The sequence below is a fragment of the Carcharhinus amblyrhynchos genome, chromosome 13 (assembly GCF_965287045.1).
Source record: "Carcharhinus amblyrhynchos chromosome 13, sCarAmb.v2.hapA, whole genome shotgun sequence".
Taxonomy (NCBI): Eukaryota; Metazoa; Chordata; class Chondrichthyes; order Carcharhiniformes; family Carcharhinidae; genus Carcharhinus; species Carcharhinus amblyrhynchos.
The window spans coordinates 37,125,605-37,139,946 of record NC_137336.1 but is presented as its reverse complement, the minus strand read 5'-3'; the positions used below and the strand labels follow the sequence as shown (position 1 = coordinate 37,139,946).

The window sequence follows — 14,342 nt, the reverse complement described above, 5'->3', positions numbered from 1 at the left end:
GATAAAAAAAGGGGCTTTTGTCGATAGTGACTTCTACCACAGCCATGGTGATAACTATTACTGGTAGGGAGAAACCCACAAGAAAATTCCTGATCTTGGACGGTTGCTAAGAATTGATGCACATTGTAATATTCAGCACTCATTTGTTAATGCTTCTCTAAGCTCATAGCAGAAACTGCGATAAAATGCCAAATGAACATATACCTGATACCAAACAAATAAAATGAGGAGCTCCAGAAAGATAATATCTGGCATGTATTTATAAGATTAACTGTGAAAGTGTTTTGGGTATAAATACACAAAGTGGGAATTTGCTCCTACTCTGTGTGGTTACTCAAAAACACTTGATATTAGTGGGAGCTTGTCAAAGTTCCTCAATTAGTTTAGTTAAAGTGTAGGACTTCATAGGACTATTTTCAATGATCTATTGACACAAGTGTATCGTCTGCTGGAATGCTGCAACTTAATTACTGAAATCTCTGTCAGTGATTTAACAGCATTATTTTTACATTGTATATTCAGCTATTCAATGCCAGTTTGAAGGGTGGGGAGGTACAAAAAGCAAATTAGATACAGCAGGGATCTATCATTCAATTCTCTGTTGATGCCTGCATCTCCAAGTCAATCTGAAATGCATAGCACTTTACTCACAGTAGAATTATGCAAAAAAAATGCCTTTGGTCTGAAAACATAAAGCTAGAGGGGGTGAAATTCAACTTTGGCAGGGTTGCAAAACATAGAGTAGTGGATTAGTCGCTTGCTATAAATCCCCACCCACTTTCACTTTCCATTATATAACACAGAGCATTACATAACATGGTGCAATGTGTGTAACAAGAATCTGTTCCACTCCCATCCATACTACACACTGCCAAACTTCAACCACATAAAGTTATTCATACTTGTGTAATAGACTTACAACATGTTAAATAGAAATTATATGGATAGTAGGCATCAGAGTCAATATCTGATAATAACTAAAGCAGATTTTAAAAGTTCTATAATTGCTTCCTTTGGAGATAAATATAAGTTACTCTTTGGCAAATAGTGAACTCTGTGAAATAAATCATTGCATATTATAAAGCTACAGGACTTGAGTGTTGCAGTACAGGAGCAACATGGGAATAAGGAAAACAGTGGTAGACCATTCAGCTGCTGGAGCCTATTCCACATACAATTAGATCATGGTTCATCTACACTTCAACCCTGCTTATTCACATTTGCTTCACACCCCTGCATATCCTGACCTGACAAGAATCTATGAAACATTATCTGCATGTACTTTTTTATCTTCCATTATTCTTGTATTCCTGATATTTGTTTTTTGTCCTGATCTATTCAATATTATCATTTGAAGATCTTTCCGGTAGTATATTTTGGTGGAAACGCTGGCTGTGAATGGAGAGCTGATACTAGACTGTGGTCCTCAGGTCAGTCACTGGGAGATCTGTCTGTCATTGCGAGGTTATTCATTTGCAATGGAAGTTCAATGAAATGAGTTGTGGGGTCAGAGTGACAAAGAGGTGGAAACAATCAGGAAACACACCTGGAGACAGATAAAAATATGCAGAAGAGGAATAAGCCGGCAAGAGAGCAATTAGGAGGGAAGGGAGAAACTGTTGGCCAATAAAGTTAAAGTTTATTTATTGGTCAGAAGGAGGCTTCCATTAACACTGCCATGAAGTTATTGTCAAAATTCCTTTTGTCGCCACACTGCGGCGCCTGTTCAGGTGCACGGAGGGAGAATTTAGCAAGGCCAATGCACATAACCAGCACATCTTTGGACTATGGGAAGAAACTGAGCACCCGGAGGAAACCCATGCAGACACAGGAGAACGTGCAGACTCCAAATAGATAGTGACCCAAACTGGGAATTGAACCTGGGCTCCTGGTGCTGTGAGGCAGCACTGTGCCACCGTGCCATCCCATGGCTCAATCGTAAAATGGCTTTAACAGCACAACCTAACACCCGTAAATCAATGGGTATAGTTCACCGAGTTAAATCATACGCGTTTAGTACAACTTGAGAAAGGCAGACAGAAGAGGAATACAGATTTGACTTAGGAAACAGAAAATAGCTTGACTCTTGGATGACATAGACACAAGAAAGTCATTCAAGTTTTTCAAAAAGGAAAGTTGGGATGTTACTCTGCAGACACACCAGCGAAGTCACAGGAGGAGTGACTGTTCACCTGCTGTGCGTGTGTGGGAAAGAATTCATTGCTTCATCCCACCTGTGGAGACACCAGTGAGTTCACAAGTGATGACAGGGGTTGGATTCTGTTGGTAATCACATCCAAGACTGAACCGTGTTCATTCTGACAGTTGGTGAAGTGGAAAGGTCAGAGGGTTTCTTTCTGCCAGACTGGCCGGTTTCACAACTTTGCTTCCAGTGGGCAGATGCTTTTTGAGCCTGGGAGAACACATTTCCACTGAAATGATCCACAAAAGCTGATGCAGGGCATTTATTTTATCCTGGATAGTAAATAGTGCTTTTCCCACCAGTACAGGTGGATCTAAAATAACTATATCTGTCTCTGTTCCATTGAATCTATGGCATTGCTGAACATTTTCTTTGTGGTTCTGTCTCCAGTACATTTGGTGGAAGCTTGGTGGAAACCAGTGGAGTGATTTACAACTCAGAAAGGCAGTGGGAGAATTGCTCATGACTCATTCCTTCAGTCACTGCCTTCAGGAGCCCAAGTCATTTTATATGTCTGGGCTTCACTTGGTTAGTTTTGACCAAGCAATTACCGTAAATGAACTTTCAGAAATCTTGAACATTAAATCTTGCTGGCAGCATTCCCTGGCTGATAGCTGACTGCTCTGGGCTTCAACTACCTTCCCTCCCCCGGCAGAAATGGACAACCTTGAAATATTTCCTAAGAGTTGCACATTCCTTCTGAATCATCACACAAAGCCCATTGAAAGACTGATCAGTGATGGATTATGTATCACCACTGTCAGCAGTTTAATTTGACTTTCAAAATATGTGTGATAGATAAATCAGATATTGATTCTGTACCCCTCCTTTGCTGGTGCCTCCCCATGCTGTGCCTCGCCATGTTGGCTCGATTTCTTGGGCAGTCCACTGAACAACCCCCAGTCCTGTGTTCCTCCTTTCCCTTACATTTACATAGCATTTTTGACATCCTCAGAGGGTCCTGAAGTGCTTCATAGTCAATATAACACCTGTGAAGTGCAGCCACTGGTGTAAAGTATGTTTATATAGTTTGTGCCAAGCAACAACCCAAACAGCGGTGAGATAAGTGACCAGTTAATGAAACTAAATTCAACATCTTGCAATGATTTCAACCAGGCCATTGAGGTTGCCCTATTGGAGTATAAACTCCCTGATTAAGGATCCAATTGATGGGCCAATCAGGGAGTCTTTGCCTACTAGTTACTCAGGTGTGTCAGTTCGTCTAACACCCCTAGAGATAGACTGTTAACTGCTAACACTCTGTGTACTGCTGTTAAAGTTTGTAAACAAAGGAATTTTGGTGAAGGGACTTCTGCCTCTGAAGACTTATTACAGTCAACATGTGCTAAACAGGCTGACATCTCAGGAAAGAAAAATCAGATTGAACACAAGATGGGAAGATGACCCATGACTGATATTTTGCACAACTTCTGAAATTGAATTTTATCCCTAAATCATGTTGGTTGAAAGATACATCTTGGCTAGAGCACCTCTCGGAACACTTTACTCCATTTCCTGCTGTGTGCCCCCCACAGCCACAGAGGAGGTCATTTGTGATTTTCATTTGGTGCTATGGCAAGGGTGGAGTCATAGTGTCATTGAGATTTGTAGCATGGAAACAGGCCCTTCAGCTCAACTTGTCCATCCAGGCGGAGCTGGCAATGTAATGAATTGGGAAGGGGGAATTTGCCAGAAGTGGGTATTTGGTACAGAGGTGGGAAGGATGTTCTCAATAAAGTAGAAACACAAATACAAAATAGAAAATAAAATGGCAAAGGGAAAATTCAATAATTTTAACTAAATTTGTCTTTTCTGTTGAAGTTTGTGGCAGAACCTCTGAAATATTGTCTTCCAGACTGAGATTCTGGTAAATAACTCCTGCAACAAGTGCAAGTTGGTTGATGGACTCAAGAATGAAAGTGAGCACTTGATCATGCATCAAAAGCTTAGAAAGGTTTATGTTTTTGTGGAAGACCACACTGAGAGTCAGTGTAGGGAAAATAAAAACCCTGGTGCCTTAAGGAGGAGGATATGGGTGGGATTTTATGACCTCGCTTTTTCTAAGACCGTAAAATCCCGCCCGACATCAACAGACCTTTCCATGATCTCCCCCTTGTCCGCTCCAATTCCTATGGCAGCCAAGGCAATAAAATTCCGGCCTTTGTTAGAAAGAAGTTACAAATGGACAGTAGGATGTCCCCAGTACTCGCCAGCAGTTCCTCTCATTTCGAAGGAAATGATGTGGAGACTTAAGAGATATACCATTCGCTGAATCAATTCTGCAGCCTGTCAGTGTAAGTGGGAAAAAAGTAACAGACAAGTTGTGTTCTGAGGTGATTCGATTATCTGACTCACACTAATATTCTGAGCAAGCTGAACTCAGAAAAATGAACGGTGCAATGCCTGTAAGGTGTACAGGTTGAGAACCCAATGCCCCAGTTTTTTTAAGAATATCAGCAGGTATAGGTGAGCAAAACTGTTGTCACCCATGTGGGAACAAAATAACATAAGTAAAGGCAGACAAGAGGTAGCTCAGGCTTAATGGAGACAATAGTAAGGATCAAGTTTAAGGGAAGGACCTGGAGGGCATTTTTTTTTTGAAATATTACAATTGCCACAAGCCAGTGATGAATGGTTGAAGGTAATTAGGCTGATGTGTGGCTGAGGCTTTTCAAAACTTGGGAAAGTCTGGAACATTACAGCTCACACAGACTCCATCTGAACAAAAATGATGCATAGAAATGTTGACAGACAGGATAGAGAGAATGGTAGGGAAGCATGAAAATTAGAAGTAGGGATAGTTGTGACGACTGTAACTATTTACCCATCAGTATTAATGGGGTAAAAATTCTCAGTCTATTTTCAGGCTAACCAATCAGATCATGCCTCCAGGAGTTTGACCATCTCCAAAAATAAAAGCAAAATACTGCGGATGCTGGAATCTGAAACAAAACTAGAAAATGCTGGAAAATCTCAATAGGCCTGACAGCATTGGCTCTATTCTCCCTACGCAGATGCTGTCAGAACTGCTGAGATTTTCCAGCATTTTCTGTTTTTCTGACTATCACCAAAAGTGTGTAAGGGAGAGATGAAGGCAAGGGTATCCAAGGGAGTGTCGGATGGTGGAAGTTAGCTCTCACATGCAGTTAATAAGGAATTACTTCCATCCTTCATCACAGCTGTTGGTTAAGCTGCAGCCAAAGCTGGAAAAGCTGAGGATGTGGGTTTCACTCAGGATAGCCCAGTTTCCAGTAAGGATGCTTAAAATCAGGTATTACACCACTGGAAGCCCTCAACATTTTACTCTACATGACCCGAGGTCTCAAGGCATCAGGTCAAACATAAGCAAGGAACCCTCCATACAAGTTAACACCTTGTTTAACTGAACACCACTGGAAAGAAGCACTAAAAAGTAGTAAGGGCACAGAACGTATCCAGGGGGATGGGTGGGGGGAATGCATTTGGGCACTTCAATGCCCATCACTAAGAGTGACTTGGTGGCACCATCATTGACCAAACTGGCCAATTCCTTAACAATATAGCTATTAGACTGGGGCTGCAACAGGTGGTGAGGAAACCAACAAGAGGGAAATACTGACTTGACCTCACCCTCACTAATCTACCTGTTACAGGTAATCTACCTGGTAATCTACCAGGTAATCTACTAATCTACCTGTTACAGACGTCTCTGTCCATGACAGCATTGGTAGGAGTGATCACTGCAAAGTGCTTGTGGATATAAAGTTCCATCTTTACACAAAGGATACCATTCATTGGGTTGTGTGGCCCGGGGAAAGCCTTGATTTGGAATGGTTGGGTGAAGGAGACTCGTAAGGGTCCAGCAGGAATAGCTGATGTTTTTAAGCTTACCAGAAATTGATTGTCATAACAATGTCTCTGCTGGCAAGGCAGGAAAGGGGTGTCTGGAGTTCATGAAAGATTGGTTATGTTTCGATTTGTTAAATTGTCAACACGGGAAAAGATATTTTTGATTTGATTATATATCGTAGGGACAATTAAATCCCTAACACAAAGGCGGGTGGGATGTTAAGTTCCGATGATCATTTTGTGATTGCATTTGAAGTTACAAGGACTGGAGTAGTTATAGATACCTTAACAAACTTGTCAGATTTTAAGAGGACAAGTTTCTGTACTTGAGCAGTTTGGACTTGACGGGTTTGAATATTAAGAAGTAAATAGAGAAATTATAGCACTTGATTCTGAATACAGTGGACTAACATGCACCCCTGAAAACTTAAAAGCATTTTTGCCTGGCTGAACGAGGCTGCTGTGTAATCTGAAGAAGAAATAGGAGGAATTCTAGGTCACGCTGAATGAAGCTGGATACAATGTATTCCGGGAGTGTAATAAAAAGGTATTAGAATGCCACATAAGCATTTTGATTTTGACATGGCCACAAAAGTAAAGGATGACCATAAAAGTTTGGTTTTTAAGAGTAAAAGAAAACTCAAAGATTGTGCAGGGATACCGAAAGTGGGATTCGATGAGAGCATGACAGCTGATGCTGCACAGGCTGCGAATGTTCTCAAGGGGACAGGCAATGTTTTGGATCTGAAAAAGGAAGAAAAGGGAGTTGCAGTGGTGTGTTGTGACACTATTCACTTTACTACCAGCATGGGTTGCCAAATAGCTGAGCCTCGGATAAATAAATCAAAGGATGAGATTGTCAGAATCCTGGCATGATTCTTCCAGAAATCACTGAATACTAGAGAATGCCTGAGTCTGGAAAAAGGACAGATGTTGGGCTGCAAACGTGACCTAGAAACTACAGGCAGTGAAGCCTGATGTCCACTGTGTGTAATGCTCTGAATAAAAGATAAGAACGTGAACAATCGGATAGAAATAGGATCACGTGGACTGCAGCTCCAAGAATAATTGGAGATTAGCAATAAATGCTGGCCTCACCAGTGACACCAAAACCCCAAGAATGAATTATAAAAATTCATAGTCAATATGGGTTTATGAATTAAGGGGGGTCATTGCAATCTAAATTGTTGGTTTTCTTTGTGGATGTGACAAAGTTAGTTCTTTGGGGTAAGGCACTGTAGGCAGTATGCTCAGATTTCTGTAAGGCCTTTGAAGTAAGATGTTTGGAAGTTTTGTATTGAAAATACTACAATTAATGGAAATATTTTACAATGGATGTGTTGATTAATAGAACCCAATGTACAGGGATTGCTATGAGTCTGGGAGAATATTGTCAGTGGGATCTCATTCAGGGCCTGTTTTCACCTGCTTTGTTTAATACACCAAGACTGTACCCACCCAGATGAACCTGGATATAATTCTGATGAAACAAAAGCTAAATACAGTGGATGCTGGGAATTGTAAATAAAAATGGAAAATACTGATCTATGCAGCATGTCTGCCAGTATCTGTGGAGAGAGAAATGGAGTTAACATTTCAGGTCAATGACCATACATCAGATGCTGGCAGCTCCTGCTGAGTATTTCCAGCAATTTCTGTTTATAGTTCTGGTGAACCTGCACTGTATCCTTTCCAAGACCAAAATAGCTTTCCTGAGGTTTGTTGTCTAAAACTGACAGGTTATTCCAGGTCTGTTCAACTGAAGCACCATTTATTCACTCTTGAAATGCAACCTTTTGAGATAAAGGCCAACATGACATTAGTCTTTTCAATTACTTTCTGTACCTGAGCACTGGCTTTTGGTGATTTGCGTACATGGACATATAAATCTCTTTACTCCTCCATCGCTTTTAGTCTTCCACCAGTCAGGTAACATTCCACTTTCTCTTTCTCGGATTCAGCACTCAGTGCATGTGCCAATTTATAAATTCCAGCTCTCACTTAAACATCTTACTTTGTCCCCTAGCAAGTGTTAACTACCAACTTGGATACATAACTTTCTCTTCTTTCATCCAAGTCATTCATATTGACACTGAAAAGCTGAGGCCCCTGTATAGATCCCTGAGAAACAGCATTGTTCTTATCCCACAATAAATTACATAAGCAGCCCCAGCTGGGAGTCTCAAGTTCAGTGGCTAAATTTGCAGAAAATGCAAACATATGGAGGGGGCAGACTGGAAAGCCGAATAGAATAAACTTACAGGATGATTAGAATACACTTCGGAATTTGGCAGACGACTAGCAGATGAAATTCAATGTAGAGAAATGTCTGAGGCAAAAAAAAATCAGCAAAGGATTATTACTGAAAAGGAAAGAAAATAATATATGGTAAATGAAAACGATCTGGAAGGCTAGATTGACAATAAATTGAGGCTATTGCAATAATGCTCGGTGGCATTGAGGAAAGCAAATCAAATTCTGGCATATATTAAAAGGTCAATATTGAGCTGAAATGTTAACACTTCAAAAGTGTCAGAAGTACAATAAAAAGGAGCGGGAAAACAAGAAGTTATTGCTCATTTTTTCCTGACCGGCAGACAGAAATTTACAAACACCTTTCAAGCTACAAGCTTCCATCACTAATTGGATGTGCAGCACTGGTTTGCATCCCAACCATGGGTCATACAAACATGCAGGGTATAAATGGGAGCTTAATGAGTCATTTCATTTCAAGAAAATCTCCAATGGCAGGCTCAAAAGTCAAAGTTTATTACCAATACTCATATATTATTCCATTCCTTCCTTTCCCCATTCCACAAATATACACTACACTGATTGCTGCAGAGAAGATTCATGAGATCAACCTGAAACAAATGGATGGAAATCTAAAAGCAAAACAGAAAATGCAGGAAGTACGCAATGGATCAATCAGCATCCATGCAGAGAACAGATAAGTTAATGTGTCAGGTATAGATTCTTTGTCAAAATAAGAGAAAATTCTAGAAGAATGGCATTTCAAAGGGAACAAAATAAGGTAAGAGGAAAACAAATCAAATATATACAGATAAGAAATAAAATAACCATGCTTAAAAAAAGGCTGTTATATAAATTTCTGATCTGCACTGGATATTCTCTTGGGTTTGGCATCGCTTAGTCTCTGGTTGCTCTTCTAAGCAGAACCTGTACTCCTTTTAATCAGGAGTAGTTCATTGTTGCTGCTCAATATCTAATTACATGATATTTACACTATTATCCCACATGGCTCATTATGTCCATTACACCAATCTTCCAAAGGCACTCTGATAAATACTTCACTGAAGGTGTAGCTGATTATAGATCAATAGGCAGCTCCATTTTAAAACAGATTCACATTTTATAGCAAGTCTCATTTTACTTCATTGCAAAGTATGTTGCACTTAGCTCACTTGGCTGATGAGAGCCCATATTTTCACTTCCCCTGTCAGGTGCTCAGAGATGGGAAGAATTCCCAGCTCTGCCAACCCAATCTTAAACAGTGACTGCCCGGGTATTGGATTTATTCAGCATTGGATTAGATGTTAGGATGGGCGACTGGGAGAAACTGAGGAGGATGCTGAGTGCGGAGGAAGGCTGAGTAGAAGACAAGCCTCAAGGCGCAAGCACTATGTCCAACGTTTAAAAATTATGTTTAAAGCATGAAACATCCCTTCAACCCTCATCCTTTCTACCCCCTCAATGCCCCACACACTCCCCATGTCTCATCTATGCCAAGCCATGCCATTTTATTCTCCCTACCTACCCCATAACCCCTCTGACCCTTCATGACAACCCCATCGCCCTTATAGTCGCAATGCCAACTTCATGCCAACTGAGGCCAACTCCACCCAACATGTACCATGCCATCTCACTCAGTGTTCACCATGGACAGACCTATCCAGAGATGAGGTAAAATGTTTAAAATAAAGTCCTAAGTGTCCAATGCATTGTTTACTATCTTGAAAGAAATCACTCATTCACAAAAACCTCCGCAGCTCCTCTTACCTGGTGTAAAGTGCATATTTTGGGTTTCACACTCTTGGCCTGACATGATTTAAATGGCCAGCTGCCTCTGTAACATGTGCATGGTGAAATGAAAACCCTCCCTCCCCCTCCACACCCCAACCCACCCCACCCCAGTCCTACTCCCATGAAAATAGGGAGTGCCATGTTTGGAAATGGGACTTTAGATTTTTGGGCATTTGTGTATTTGCTCCACAACTTTCTCCGTCATAGCAGAAATCTATGGAAAAATGTACAGTATTGACTGGAGGATTCCCTAACTCAGGTGGAAGAGGAACGTAAGAGATCTTTCGCACTTTAAATCAGACTTCCTAACCACAGAACTACATGAGCATTCAGCATAGAGAAAAGCCTTTTGGCCAAATGGGTAATGGTAATGTTGCATGAAATGTTTATGTGCCACTTAGCCACTGTCCATCCTTCCTTACCTAATTGTCTCAGCATAACCACTGGTGGACAAGACAGTGGCACCATGCTTAGCATTGCTGCCTCACAGCGCCAGGGACCCAGGTTCAATTTTGGCCTCGGGTCACTGTCTGTGTGGAGTCTGCACATTCTCCCCGTGTTTGCATGGGTTTCCTCTGGGTGCTCCGATTTCCTCCCACAATCCAAAGATGTGCAGGTTAGATTGATTGGTCATGCTAAATTGACCCTAGTGTCAGGGGCTAAATTACGCATTAGCAGGGTAAATATGTGGGGTTACGGGAATAGGGCCTGGGTGGGATTGTGGTCAGTGCAGACTCCATGGCATAAATGACCTTCTTCTGCACTGTGGAGATTCTATTCATAACAGACAATTCCCTTCTCTATGTTTTTCTAGCCGTCCTTTAAACTATTAAATCTGATGACTCTTTGCTGTAGTGAGTTCCACGTTCTCACCACTCTTTAGATAAAGGAGCTTCCTCACATTTCCATTAGATTTCCTGGTGGCTATCTTATATTGAATTGGCATGGAGGGTGTAATAGTACAATTGGCATGAATGGGTTGTGTGGGAGGTGATGGAGTGTGAAGGCCAAGGACTAGAGGGCCTAATATTTAACAGACAACTGAGACAAAGTCCCAGGAGACTGAGGGTGGTCTTTTAGTCAACACACCATGGCACTCAGCACCCTCTGTGGCCTCTTCCAGTCTGTATCTGGGAATGTCGAGTCTGTTTCTCCGCCCCACACTCGATCTCCCTGCCACCGAATGAAAATTTGAGCCATTCAGGGAACTTTGTCCCAATGCTGGAGCACCAACATGAAAAATTTCCCAAATTGCACTATTTGCCTTTCAATAGCCTTGAAAGAGAAAATCCAGCCCATTAGCTCTGTTCCTGTTTCCTCAAATGCTGCCAGACCAGCCAAATTCTTCCAGCATTTTCTGTCTTTTTTTTGCATCTTTTTCCTGGAAATATTTTACTTTTGTGTGTGACTAACTACTTTTAATAATTTGCATGCATGGGGATGTTCCTTTGCTTCTCGCCAAGGGCTTAACCTCTATCACCCAACTCCCAAAGCACATAATACAATGAATGCTGGAAATCCAAAAACAAAAACTGAAAAGTACCAAATCTGTGGGAAAAGTATGAAAAGTTAATGCTTCAGGTACATAACGCTTGGACTGGCAAAAGGTCACATTCCTGGGACGTGAACTTGATTGTTTTTCCTTAGGTGCAGCCTAACCTGCTGGGTTTTTGTAGCATTGGCCTGTTTTTGTCTCAGCTGTGTGTGTCTGGGGATCAACCAGCTGTGTTTCCAATCAGATCTGCCTAACCACCCTCCTAGGTGTGAGCTCCTGGCAACGAACCCCAGCTGACTTCAAATGAATAGAGCCATTCCAACATCTCACGCGTAAATGTTTACTGAGCTGTTTCAAACGAACGTCTATTGTTCCAAAGGATCTGGATTAATAGCTACATCTGAAATCTAATCTGCACTCCCTTGCAAAGCTGTTGTATGGATGGAATCTCTTGCGAATGAAATTTAACTTCAAAGTAACATATTAGCATCAGTTTCATCTGATTCCTTCCTTTGCCAAATAGACAGAAATCCCAAAACTTAACAGTGGCACATCTAAAGAACAGTCCGCAATGGCTCATATAACTAACAGATACTATCAGAAATCCTTTAGACGACCAAGGAAATGAATAGATTCTTATTCCACCAATATTTGTAGCCAGTTACCTCTCAAGTAACATTTCTTGCCTTGAGTCAGGAATTTGGGAGTTTGAGAATTACTTCAGGATATGGTAAACAGATCATTAAGATACTGAGCAAATTCTGCAATGTTGGGATACTGGTGAAACCCTTAGTGCTCAAAATGGGCACATAAATGGTGGCGTTATCACACCATCTGTCTGTTCGTGCCAGCGGGAGGCCTGAACCACTGGCAAGCTGTAAGTGCTAAGTAGCACCTCGCCAAAGCTTTCTAGTTCTGGATCAGTACAAAATAAGTCTACACACAGCTGGCAGTCTGGTCGGGGCTGCGGGGTGGCGGGACAGCTTTGAATTCCTGTTCCCTCTGAGGCCTATCAAAAAGCCAACTTATTAGCTGTTTGGTTAGCTTTGTACAAGTGTTGGGTTAAGCATGTACGATACAGGCTCTAGCCACATGTAACTCTACGGCTGGGATTTTCTATCCCATCGCCCAAAGTCAATGGACCTTTGGCTGGACCATCAAATCTGAAAATCCCCGCAGTTATATTTAGTAATGGGAAGTGAGTATTGCTGGCAAGGTCTGCATTTATCGTCCATCCCTAATTTTAAGATGGTAGTGAATTGCCTTCCTCTACTATTGCGCCCAGTGAACAGAGGTCCTACAACGAGTAAAGAATCCGGATTTGCATCTTATACAGTCTTTCATATGCTGCTCCTCTACATGCAGGCATTATGAGGTAACTGTAATGTCCATCCCAACATCTGATCCTATTCAATTTTCCACTGTGGCTGCCTATGTTTGATAATAAGCAGGCAGCCAGTAGTTGCAGATCAGCACCACATAGTATTCGAGTGTTCAGAACTGTAAGGGTTAATGTAAGACAGTACCGCCCACATGATGACGCAGAGAGTCACACAGAGTGGGGCTGGTAGAAATTGGCATGAAGTTCGTACCCAATCAGGGCTGTATCCTGTATGCTTATATATAGATGTGTTATTAATAACAGTTATTGTTCAACTATACAAGCCCCTAGACCTCTTTGTGAGACAGCACACACCTTAAAAACACTGCCAACGCCCCCGTTAAACCAAGACCCAGTCTGATTGTTTAAATGGATCGAAAAATCCTACAGGGCGACACAGTGGGATACCGGTTAGCACTGCTGCCTCACAGCGCCAGGAACCTCAATTGTGGCCTTGGGTGACTGCCTGTGTGGAATATGCATGTTCTCCCTGTGCCTGCGTGTGTTTCCTCTGGGTGTTCCGGTTTCCTCCCACACTCCAAAGATGTGCGGGTTAGATTGACTGATCATGCTAAATTGCCCCTTAGTGTTAGGGGAATCAGCTGGGTAAATATGTGTAACTATGAGGATAGGGCCTGGGTAGGATTGTTGTCAGTGGAGGTGCGATGGGCCGAATGGCCTCTTTCTGCACTGTAGGGATTCTATGAATCCAGGGCACTTTTCAAAGATCTTGGTTTCCTGGGCAACATTCATCTCATCTACAAACTACCACCAAACAGGAAAGCTGGCCATTCATCTGACTGCAGTCTGCAGGACCTTGCTGTACTCAAATGTTAGCTGTGTTCAAAACAACATCATTTCAAGCATAATTTGAAGCAGTTTGGCATATAATTAGACTATGAAAACACACATTCACAGTTTTTCTTCTTTAATAACTTGCAGACAACTGCAAATGATGTAGATTATTTATTGTTAGGCAACACATTAATCAACTGTAGAACTTACGTTAAATTTAATACTATATTGTATGCGTATTATTTCAAAAGAATTTAGACCACATCAACTCTCTCTCCAACAGTTCTTCTGACATCATCTCTTTGGTCTGGAAGGGCACTTTATGTTACGCAACATTCTAATTAGCAATCGGTCTCACTTATATGTTAAGATATTTTAAAGACAGCGATAACTTCAACAAAGGTTTAACAAAATTCAGTGGACATTGTGTAAATACATTACTTAATTTTCAAACTGCCCTCCATTCACAAGAAAATAACTGCTTCAATTTTAGTTTATGCACATAATCTACATTTAATCAGTAGAAAGATGACACAGTCTTTCATATTGTTGCGCTAATCCTGTAATTGCTCAGCAAAATGGCTCACATATTCCAT

General features: G+C 41.4%; 1 protein-coding gene across 1 annotated transcript in view; it reads right to left on the bottom strand.

Annotated features, from left to right (window-relative positions):
* The window catches only part of nrg2a (neuregulin 2a), a 658,989-nt gene that overhangs the window by 132,387 nt on the left and 512,260 nt on the right, over window positions 1–14,342 (bottom strand).